At 32.4% G+C, this 11952-nt stretch overlaps 1 pseudogene; it reads right to left on the bottom strand.

Annotated features, from left to right (window-relative positions):
* Positions 1 to 600: 600 nt before the first annotated feature.
* LOC138375768 (small ubiquitin-related modifier 1-like) lies at positions 601 to 915 on the bottom strand (annotated as a pseudogene).
* Positions 916 to 11952: the final 11037 nt, after the last annotated feature.

Below are 11952 nucleotides of genomic sequence, written 5' to 3'. Positions count from 1 at the left end.
ACAGCATAACAATACACACACAATCACACCGACACACACATACACACACATACACTAATAATGGTAAAGAATCTATTGTATCGCCTTATCTGTCATCTTGACTCCAACTTAATATTCCTGTTCTTTTGGTCCAGACCCGCAAATTTAAAAAGTATCTTCAAGTTAAAGAAAGGTCATTTTTCCACAGTTTGGTTCTCTGAAAAACTTCCAACTCCTACTGACAGCCACAGTCCAGGAGTGGAGCAATCACATGCTGGAACTTGAGGGCCAACTGCAAGTCATCACGAACACCTGCATTGGTCGATCTTATTTATCACCTCAAGCCTGAAAATGCACAGTCCTGAAAACATGGCCTCTCTGTACACACATGTAACTTTTTAAAAAGGAGTGAGCAATGTGAAGGGAACTGAAGCTTGATCACCAAAAATCAGCACAATGAAAACAAACGACAATGAATAATGAGCACTAGAATTCCAATTACCAGATGTTTTAAAGAGATGGGGTGCCAGTTTTCAATACCATTTTGAATGCCACATTACAAAAGAACTATTTTTAAAAATGAAAAAGGATTGAGGAAAAGAAAACAAATTAAAAGAATATCTAAACTGTTGAGTGACCTCCTGTTTGTTCCTGATAACCTTTAACCACATCTTCTTCCTCCATTCCCAGTTCTTTTGGAGTATGATTATCAGCAATTCTCTGACCTTCAATGAGAAATCTGAGTGAATCCATTGAAACATCCTGTCTTTGAGTTTCTTGAGTTTCTTTGAGTTTCTTGAGGTGAGCTGTCATTTTTCCCTTTGAAGTGAATCTCACTGCTACCCTGTCCAATGACTTTGAGTTTAATATATTCTCCTTCCTTCTTATCCCCCAAGTCCTCAGTTGAAGGTTTTGCCTCCTGGTCAGACATGGTGATGGTGGCTTTGCCCGGGGTCTCGGGTAGGCAGAACCTCACACCGGAGTCTATAAATCCATCTCCTTTACTTACAGCACAACACCATGGCTCTTTCTTTTCTGTAATAAACTGTGTGGGGAAAAAAATACAGAAGAGTAAGCTGTACAAAAATAAAAGCATTTAAAATTAAATAACAGAATATAAAGACATCAAGTGATCACTATGCCTAGGGTGAAGTCCTTATGTTTAGAAACTTCTACATGGTTAAAGATAGGCATAGTGACATTTATCAACTAATAAAGGAGTCCTGCTCCCGTCGCACCTTGGATGTAATCTGAATCTCTTACTCCAGCACCTGAGCCAAGGGCAGCACATATATCAGAGCAACTGAGATCCCTGTTTACTATTTATCCTTACTATGCTCCTAGGAATTTGTGCATACTCTTTTTTTCTTCCACAGATAGTAATCTCTTCATTGACATATGAGGAAAAAAAAATCCCAATAATTTAATATTTCACAACAAAATTTCTCTTGATTATCCTACTAGCTAATAAATTGACATTGCCATTTTTCTCTAATGCCAAAAGATAGACACAGACAATTAGTTTTCAGTGACCAAAAAGTGGCTACTTTTAAAGATTCAAAAATAGTTCTTAGCATCTAAGTATATTTAATTTGATCCCTATTGGACAAGTAAATATAGATTATATGATGTGTTCATAGTTATATAATTTATTTCAATATTGAAATCATTAGACTAAATTAAGTAAATCTGACATGAAGCTGATGATTATAAATACTTGTGTTGATTAGTATGAGATTAAAAAGGATAAGAGTTGAAAACGTGATTTATTTTTCTCATTTAGCATTATAAAATAAACACATACAACTTACTAATTTTTAAAATGCAAACAAGGGCAATTAAACACATTAATTAAATATAAGACAAAGATTTTCTTCTTCTATGACTAAATTTATACTGAGTATCAATTTATTGGCAACACATACATATCTAAACTTTGTGAGCTTCCTCCTACTGAAGAAACAATTCAATGATTTAAAACTCTGTTAAAATGACATAAAATATCCAAAAATATACTTTCAAGAGGTTTTCTATTCCCCGCACATTTTATATACACTTTGAAAAGCAAAATATTTGGATATTTGGATTATCATTAACTATGTACGCATACATGTATTACCAATATAAAATCATTAACTCATTTTTAACTATAGGATTCTAAGTTGTGAATCACTTGAAATAATAGTGTTGACACTGTGCTTCTGCTCCTATTTATTACAAACCATTATTTTTTAAGTAGATGTTTTCAATCCTACTTAAGCCCTTCTTAAATTTGGAACTAGAGTTCACTATAGACTTTTCTACCAGTATTTTAAAGGGTAAAAAATATTCCTTTGGAATTTAATAATTTGTATTCAAAAGCTTGTGAAGAGTTTTTCTCTATGAAAATTGATTAAAGAAATTTTTGTATAGCAAGTGCAGCTGTGGCTGGACAAATAGCCCTTTTAAACTCAAAGGAGAAATGAATGCCTGTGGTTATAAAAAATATTTCTCTAATAATGATACACAGTTTATCAACAATACTACTAGTTTACTTGCCAAATTATTATATTGCTTCTACATATGTGGTCAGGGTTCAGTTGCATGTCAGAAATAAATAGATTCCAACCAAAATATTCAGTTTAATTTCCATGCTCTAAATCAAAAGAATAAAGGAAAGCTTTATATTTATAAGACAGGGTGCTTTGGACTCCTTTGTAAAGTGCCAATAGTTTGTTTTTCTTTGACACTTGAACAACTGTGTCTCAGAATTCTTCACAATTGTCTCTAGGAAAAGCGGACTGCAGAACAAAGTTAATATTAGGTACTGCAGTTTTATCTACAGGTCATATGTCATGTTATATTGACTTTATATTTTCCCATTATTTTAAAATCATATTCATACTCTCTATTCTGTTAAATCTTTTACTGACCACATGAATATTGTTTTATTGTAATAAAAATTTCTTTGTTTCCAATAGTGCTTGAGGATGACTAAAATATGACTAGTCATAATTTTGACTACTATGAAATAAAAATCATATCATTATTATTGGTTTTAAGTTTTGAATCTTCTCAAAATATTTTAATAATTTTTGTTATTAAGCAAAATAATCTGTATTTGAAAATAAGTTTTGTTCATACAAGTTTCTTTAGGAGTTGTTGTTGTTGAACACAATAAATTTAGAGTTGCTTGTAATTGTTAATGAAAATTATCAGTGATAACTTTCTTAGTGGATGGTGAGGGCATTGTTTTTTTTAATTATATATTTTAAATCAATATTTTCTTATTACATATTGAATAATGTCACAATTCACATGTATCTGAAAATTAATTTATTTATTATAAATTAAGATTTTTTTAATTTTAACATTATGGAACTATAAATAATTATCTGTAGACTTCTTCTTACTGTTCAAAGTTTTTTGCTATGCAAAATACTGTGAAAATAGGTTGTATTTTTCCTAGATATATATCAGAGTGGCCTGTAGTTTTTACTAAGAGTAGTTAGAATGCAGGATAATCAAAATTCAAAGATTTGTCTCAAATTTAGCTTAGATTTCTGAGTTATTCATCAAGACAGGACCTCTCTTGGAATTACTCACATACAGACTTAATTAACTAGCATGTAGACATTTCTTCCAAAAAAAAAAAAAAAAAAAGATTGTTTGCTATAGAAGAAGACTGAGAAATATAATACATTTTTAACAACTATAATAAAACTGCTGAAAACAAAAAATGTAACAGCTTTCTGGGAAAAAGTAAAGTAGGTTGGAAAAATAAGTGAAACAGAAAACAGAATGCTAAAATACAAATACGATTGTAAACTAGACTTGGGTAGAATAGCATAGTTTTATATTTAGTGAAACTGATACCTGAGAGCTGGTGGCTACACATTGGCTAAACATAATAACCTGAGACTCAAAGTTTGATTAATAGAGTGGATGTTAAAAATAAATAGGGTATATTTCACATAAGCTTCTTTTTTATGTATATGAAAATCTTTGTGAAATTATTCCTCAAGGCTAAATACAAAATAAAAGATTCAGGTATACGTCAATTTGTAGCTGGCTGACATTGTTTGAACCAAAGTGCTGTATATCAAATTGATAGGCATCAAAGAATTGCACATACGGTTTTTGTAAAGAACATGCTGTTTTCACAACGTATTGGAATTCATGACCGTAGATGTTTATTTTCCTAAGAGAAATTATTATGGCTCAGTAGGTATGATGCTTCTGCTCATAGTGATCAACAATACAAAGGTAGAAAAATAAGCCTTAATTTGTAACATATGCTTATAAATGTGCTGGTGAGACTCCACGTGGTCATGTTAGTTTGTATGCTTTCCCCACATTAGAGATGAGCTGTATATCTCAGAAAAGTACAGTGTATCTGTTTTGTAACTTTGTCAAAAGTTCTAGACTTTTACTGTTCTGAGTACAGATATTTGCAAAATCAATCTCTTAAAAAGGAAATTATTTCTCAGTGGAAGCATTGCCATTTGGCCAGGGCAGTCACTGGCTTTCAAAGACCTTTCTTACTTCAAGATCTTTGAAAATAGTCTTTTTATGGGATCCAGCAGTTACGCTCCTAGGAATTTACCTGATTGGAAATTATAGGTCCACACAAATCCTGCACATAAATGGCTATGGGAGCTTTAATCATAATTGCTAAAATTTGGTAATAATAAAGATGATATTTGATAGGAGAATGGATAAACACACTGTGATACATTTATGCAATTGAATACTACTCAGTCATAAAAAGAATGAGCTATTAACTACGTAAAGACATGGAAGGATGGAGAAAAAGGCGCTGATGAGTAACTTTGGAGATGACTAGAAAGTAACATTTAAAACAAAAGGCACTGTATTCTAGTTGATGACGTTGCTTCCTGTCAGGCTATAGGCTTACAACTCTAAAACTACTTTCCTAGAATCGAACAGTTAAGTAATGCATGGTATTTGGTGGGAACTAGCTTTCTCATTATTGGAACTGGAAGTTACAGACGAATAAGAGAGAAGTCTACAATGATCTACATGGTACTGTATTCGTTGAAAGACATAGTATAAACATACACACAGCTTAATACTGGTATAGAGATAGAAATATTTATAAATATGTGATGATATAGACACATATATCCTTGTTGTATCAGATGAGAGGGCCTGGTAGCAATGAACACATCTAGTGCCTTGATCTTATTTTACAAACCATTGCTGATACAAGCAAGCAGGGCTCCATGAAGAAATGTCAGTTCTAGGGTTGGGGCAGGGAATATACAAAATGAACCTGAAGCATGTCATAGTGCCAGAAAGTGAAGAAGTTTTTAAAAATTTTCAATGATTATGTATGTCATAAGGTCACAGACTGCAACTGAATGAACTCCCAATGACCAAAGCAGAAACAACTGGACCAAAACAATAAATTACAAAACATTGATCTGTAGCCCAAAGAATAAACTAAATATCCCTAGGTCCATGATAACCCAAAGGAAGTAAGGAAGAAAGGACGGAAGGAATGAAGAAAGGAAGGAAGGAAGAAGGGAGGGAGCGAGGGATGGATGGGGGAGGAAGGAAAGGTAAGGATGCAAAGACAGAAACAGACAACTCATACAGAAGAATTTCAAATAATTTATGTAGGTACTCTGCCTTCAACTTTCCACCTCATAAGTTCAGCTATGCACAGTGACTTCCTTCCAGAATACAGTATGGAAAAGGAGAAGAAAGGAGGAACTTTATAGTGGATACATCTGATAAACACTAACTCAACCAGGTGATTAAGATTAATGTGCATGGTGATAAGTTATGCTGGTACCATATATCTTTGATTAGATGATGAAAACGGGGGTAACAGAGAAATAAGTCCCAATTCAGAAAGATAAAAATGCACAGTGCAGCTGAGTCTGTGGGCTTAGGTAATGTCTGCCCACAGCCTACATGCCACAGCAAAGACCCTTGAGAAGATTTTGGACAGGCGCACAGTGGTTCAACACAATCTGGGCTTCAATTTTACCTCCATTAACTTGATCCATGACTTTCTTCTTTGGTCTGTCTTAAGCATTATTGAAAATGATTTTGTTCCTCTAAGGAGATTATTAGACAAACCAAGTAAAATACCATGTAAAATAATACATTGCATATTTTAAACTGCTGTACAAATACTATATACCTTTTGATCTATTATTATTTTTGTACATTGCTTATGGAAACTTCTGGCTTCCATCATCCTGATTGTCTTCCATATTTTCCCTAAGACATTACGATTCCAACTGCAGTTTTGCTGTTCCTCTCAGGATACAATGCATCTGCAGGCATCTGTAAGACTGTTGAAGAAGTAATCCCTCAATTGAGTCCTCTTTCTTCATTGATTTAATTACATTTTCACAAATATACTGAAGTTCCAGAATAAAATAAGTTACTTTGATTAATTAATTTCTCTTAGAAAACTTTTTTAAAAAATTTTACAAAATCTTTAATGATGAAAGACATTTTTTTCATCACAAGTGTGCATGGGCCACTCTTTGTATGACAATTATAAATGTGGTTCAAACACTTGACAGTTACAAAGATTATATTTGATGTGCTATGATATATACCAGAATAACGTTGTTATGGATTAAAATACATGACTTAACAGGAAATTATGTTTGAGATTTAAAAAGTCTGCAAGTGAGCCTGGGGCTTTCAGTAGTTCCCAGGTGATAACATTTTGAATGTATAAATGAGATGTGAAAAACCCCAAATAAAGGGAGAGATTTGCAAGTGGGTAAATATGTACAGACATTGAAGTAAGGGAAATTGATAGCTATGGTCAAAAAACTGTAGGCAAAAATTTAGAGCATATAAAATGGTGTAAACATAGCACTTCCTGGGGCTTTGTTTATATTTCCATTACTTGTTTCGCTTAGAAATTTTTGAAAAATTCAGTGTCCAAACAATTGTAACTACTCTCATCTATTATGGGATCTTTTCACATCATCTATGATAAGAACAACAAATATTGTGCCTTACACAGGTTTGGGCCTTTCCTGGGATTTATATTAACTTTTAAGATGGAATGATTTCTATATCTGTGAAAATTGTGGTATAGCAAATAAACAGCAAATAGAATCAAGATAATATGTTTGTATTATCTTTTTTCACCAAAGACTGAGAATTTTCCAAATATAGAAAAATCTGAGCTTAACAAAGACGTTTTCATGTAAGGGATATTTAACAGATACAAATATACAAATTCATGAAAATTTGAAATAAATTATACACAAGGTAACTTTGTGGAAACCGCATAGGCCTGTATGTTTTCCCATGTACGTTGTTCTTTTTGAAGAAATATAGTAGCAGGAATATACACTTAAATATGTATACAACCACAAATTATGACAACTTTAAAAAAATTTCAGAATAAAAAGTTTTAGATAATAAATGAATATTGTTTAAAGTCTTTATATTGTGGCAAACTGTTTTTACATATAGTATGTGTGTTATCTGTTTCTATTATAGTATATGATATATACACTTTATATGAATATTTTTATTCTAAAGGATCAGGGAAATTCATAAAATATATCCTTAATAAAGTGTCACATTTTGGTGCCATTTCAGCCTGAATGACTTCATTATTTCTTTTAGGGCATATCTGATAACAATTTCTCTCTCTCATTCCCTCTCACATGGGAAAATCTTCAATTCTCTATCTTTTTTTCAGTATACCTTCAATGGTTGTATAATTCATGTTTTCTATATTTAGCCATTGTCTAAAGTGTCCCAATTATCCTGATTTGATCATTATGTGTTATATGCTTGTATCAAAATATAACATGTACTCCATGAATATGTACAATTATTACGTATCAATAAAAAAATTTTAAAAAATAAAAGTAAATAAATTTTACTTCTGTAAATCCTAAAAAAAATTATAATAAAATAAAGTGACTTCTTTCATGAACTCCTTTAAAAGAACGTGGATGGGTCTTTATTCTGAATATCAAATATTCCTTCCTCAGAGCCTTAGAATTGCAACGTACTTCCTTTTTCCACTGGCTTAGGTTCCAACTTCTGGCTCTATGTTAAGTATTGCCCACGTCTGCTCCATGGGAAATTCCCAGGCACCCTTTGCCCACATTGTTTTCCTGGAAACAGCCCTGGGTTTTGTTGCACCTGATTGCCACTTTTTTATTCATCCAAACTCTATATCTTTTGATGACTTACTGAATCCCTCCAACTTCAGAATCAGGTTGTACTCTCTAAATGTTCTCACTAAGGTTCCATCTAATTTGGCTGAAGACTGCATCTGAAAATATTAATTTGACTGAATCACATTCTTTGAACTTTGCTGGATTCATTTTCCATCTTTCATTAAAAACATATGTTACACATATCCTTTGTAGAAGCCATATCTTCTAAACATACAAATGAGACTCAAACATGCCCTGACATTACCCTCAACTTTGCCAACATATATTTATGCTTCTTGGGAGTGTTGTGTTTATTACAATAAATGTAACATAAACATATGGCATTAAAAATTCTTCTTTGTAATTTCATAGAGATATATGAATAAATATGGTGGCTGTTTTTGGTTTCAAAATATATGTTTTTTTTTTTTTCAGTCTTTTTGGACAAGTTATCATTGTGGTAATGACTTAATTTATGTAAATATTAGCTGGCAAATTCAAGACATTATGGGATCATATTTCCTGGCACATCAATTATTAATGCTTGACGTACTTTTGCAGAAGAAAGACATTTAATCCATTGTTTGAAATTAACTGTGGGCCTGGTGCAGTGGCTCATGCCTATAATCCTAGAACTTGGAGAGGCCAAAGCTGGAAGATTGCTTGAGGCCAGGAGTTTGAGACCAGCCTAAGCAACACAGGGAGACCTCATCTTTACCAAAAATAGAAAAATCAGTCAGGTGTCATGGCCCTTGCCAGTAGTTCCAGCCACTCAGAAGGCAGAAGAAAAAGGGTGGCTTGAGCTCAGGAGTTTGAGGTTGCAGTGAGCTATGATGATGCCATGGTACTCTAACCTGGGCAGCAAAGTGAAACCCTGGCAAAGAAAAAAGAAAGGAAGGAAGGATGGATAACTATAATAACTATGGAGGGTGTATTATATTTAAAGCTTTCTGTTTTAAATTATTTTTAAATGAATAATTTCCTTTTTTATAAATTAGATATGAAAATATAACTCCTAATTTCTCTTTTATTTTCTAATTTTTGAATGACATAACCACTTATAAACCAAAAGCCAAATAAATAATGATCATGGAGCCAAGACTGTATTTGTCATCATTGCCAACTATTAATTATGATACAAATTGATGTGAAAATGAGGTTAAGACTAAAATTAGAATTTGTCATGGTGGCCTTCGTTTCTCCAGAGCTTTTAGCCAGAAGTTAATTTCTTTAACAAAATATGTTTTGTCAGACATTGTGAAGGATGAAAGAAGGATGAAGAGGAAAAGCAGTAGGAGGAAGACGAGGAAGACGAGGAGAAGGAATGAGAGAGAGAGGAGAAAGAGAAGAATGTGACATTTTACTCATAAGCTTAAAATCTGACACATATGAAATAGACATGGGAGCTAGATGATAAACAGGAATGAGTTAAAATTCACTGTTTTTTATTAAGTAAAATTTCTCTTTTCATTGACCTCTAAATTTGTCAACTCACTTAAATAATTTTACTTAATTGTTACTAGTGATTCATTTGTGATTTGATTTACTTGACTATTATTTTACTTGAGATGGTTTGTCAATTGTTCTAACAATGACTAATTTTACATTTTCAGGCAGTTTTAGACGTAATAAAAATGCAAATAATTTAAAACCCCACTCTTAACCATAGTAAAGTAATAAAATAGTACACTTGGGGACAGTTGTGCAAAGAACAAAATGCTAAATCTGCCCTTAATTGATATTTGCGAACCTAAATAAGTATTGACGTTTAAGATATATACCTGCATTTTCAAAATGATTATCTATGAATTAGGATCAGCAACAATGATTCAAGAAAAAGAGTGCTGAGAAAACGGAACAGTTTTCTATTAAGAAATAATCTATTAAAATAGCATGTCCTTTTATTCAAACCAGTCCATGAAATCCTTCTACTTTTCATCATATTTAAAAAATCATAGGTCAATAAAAGAAATGTACATAAGAGTGTTTTTAAAATTATACATGAACCTATACGTATATTTGTACTAAATTGTCCTCTGTGGCTCTGCTTGAAAACCTGAGACTACCATTGGGATATGACTCCAATTAATGAATGACTTGTAGGAGAACTGAAGTGATCCAGCCAGCAAACAGCCGACCGTCAGGTGCATGAGTGAGGCGATGCTTTATTACCCAACCACCAGCTGGTCTTCCAGCTTTTCATAGACAGGTGAGAAAGCCTATTATAAATCAGCCAAGGTGGCCAAGAACAAAAGGTATTAACACAGAAAATGTTAGACAATTATGTAAAAAAATGTGCCCAGTGTATTTCAAATTATATTTGATAGAAAAATTACAGATAAGCACATCCAATAAATAAGAAAATATGCATATACTCACCAGTGATTAACCACAAATAACTATTGAAATGTAGTGTTTCTTTATCCCCATTAAGGCTAAATTAAAAATATGTGATAGCACAAATATTGGTAAGGATGGGAATGTGGGCACACTCATACAAAACTTGTGCAAATGCCAACTTGAATGTTTTTGGAAAGCATTCTGCCAAAATCTATTGGAAATTCGTACACACCTCAAGAGTGTGTGCATTGAAAGGAAAATTATTAGTTCTTGCTTTCTAATGCTTTGTATCACATTATTTTGTTTATTAATATTTTGTTCCAATAACATATGCATTCAGTTTAAATATGGAAATTCAGTATATAAAGGAATTTCATCTTTAAAAATAATCTTAGATAAAGGTCTGAGTCTGAGGCAATAGTCATTGACTATAGTGATTTTGAAATTGCATTAAAATTATATTTTCTATTAATAGATACTTCATTGATCTAGACATTCGTTCCACTTTCAGCTGAGTTTTTAGTAATGGAATTCTAGAGTAAAATGTAAAGTCTAATATATACTTTCTACCCTCACAAGATCAACGGGTAGTAGAAGAAAGAGAAAATAAACATTAGTTGACAAATTCTGTTTTGTGTGAAATGGGGCCACAAATGGGTAACATTTAAACTAGTTTTGGGGTGGGGGATAGGGGACGCTTCCTAACAAAATCATCTCTAAATAAATCCATAAATTGATAATTTTGGTGGAAAGAAAGAAGCCGGAAAGGAGGAGGAAATACAGACTATGTCAGGCAAAAGGGCAGCATTTGAAATGACGTAGATACCTGAGACAGGCATACATGTTCAGAGACCTAAATGTAGCAAAGTGTACAAAGTGTTAGGATGTGTACGGACGTGTACCAAGGGACAAATGGGATCAGGGTAGAGAAGGACCTTGTAAGTTGTGTGAAGCAGTTTAAACTGAATTCTGAGAGACCTAGTTACAGGGTTTGTGTAATAGGTAATTCTAATTGAAAGACTTTGGGGACATGAGCATGAGGTTAGAAGTTTTATTAAAAATTAGAACAATCTGTAAAGGACAGCAACTATGGAAGTAAAGAGAAATCTAAAGCCATTTATAGTGTGATTATTTGTATGAAATTGTTACATATTACTGGACATAATCACTAGGAATGATAGGTAGAACATTTCCAGATGATTTTCTTTTGATATTGTTACATGATTGTATATCATTATAATCATTTTAATTGGTTTTTAATTTTTAAAAGTTTATCTTCAATATTTTAAAGCTAAACTGTTTTGTAAAATATTTTGAAAGTTATTTCTTGTTTATAGATTACATATTATATTTACATCAGGATAAATATTCATTTTGGAATGTTCACAAAAATATTTTTTTCTGTAGTCTGGCAATTCTGATATATAGTAGCAGCTAAATTTGTCATTTGTCTTACATCTTATACCCTTAACTG

The sequence above is a fragment of the Eulemur rufifrons genome, chromosome 27 (genome assembly GCF_041146395.1).
Source record: "Eulemur rufifrons isolate Redbay chromosome 27, OSU_ERuf_1, whole genome shotgun sequence".
Lineage (NCBI taxonomy): Eukaryota > Metazoa > Chordata > Mammalia > Primates > Lemuridae > Eulemur > Eulemur rufifrons.
Note: the sequence above shows the minus strand (reverse complement) of the source record. Positions and strands in the feature narration are given on the sequence as shown.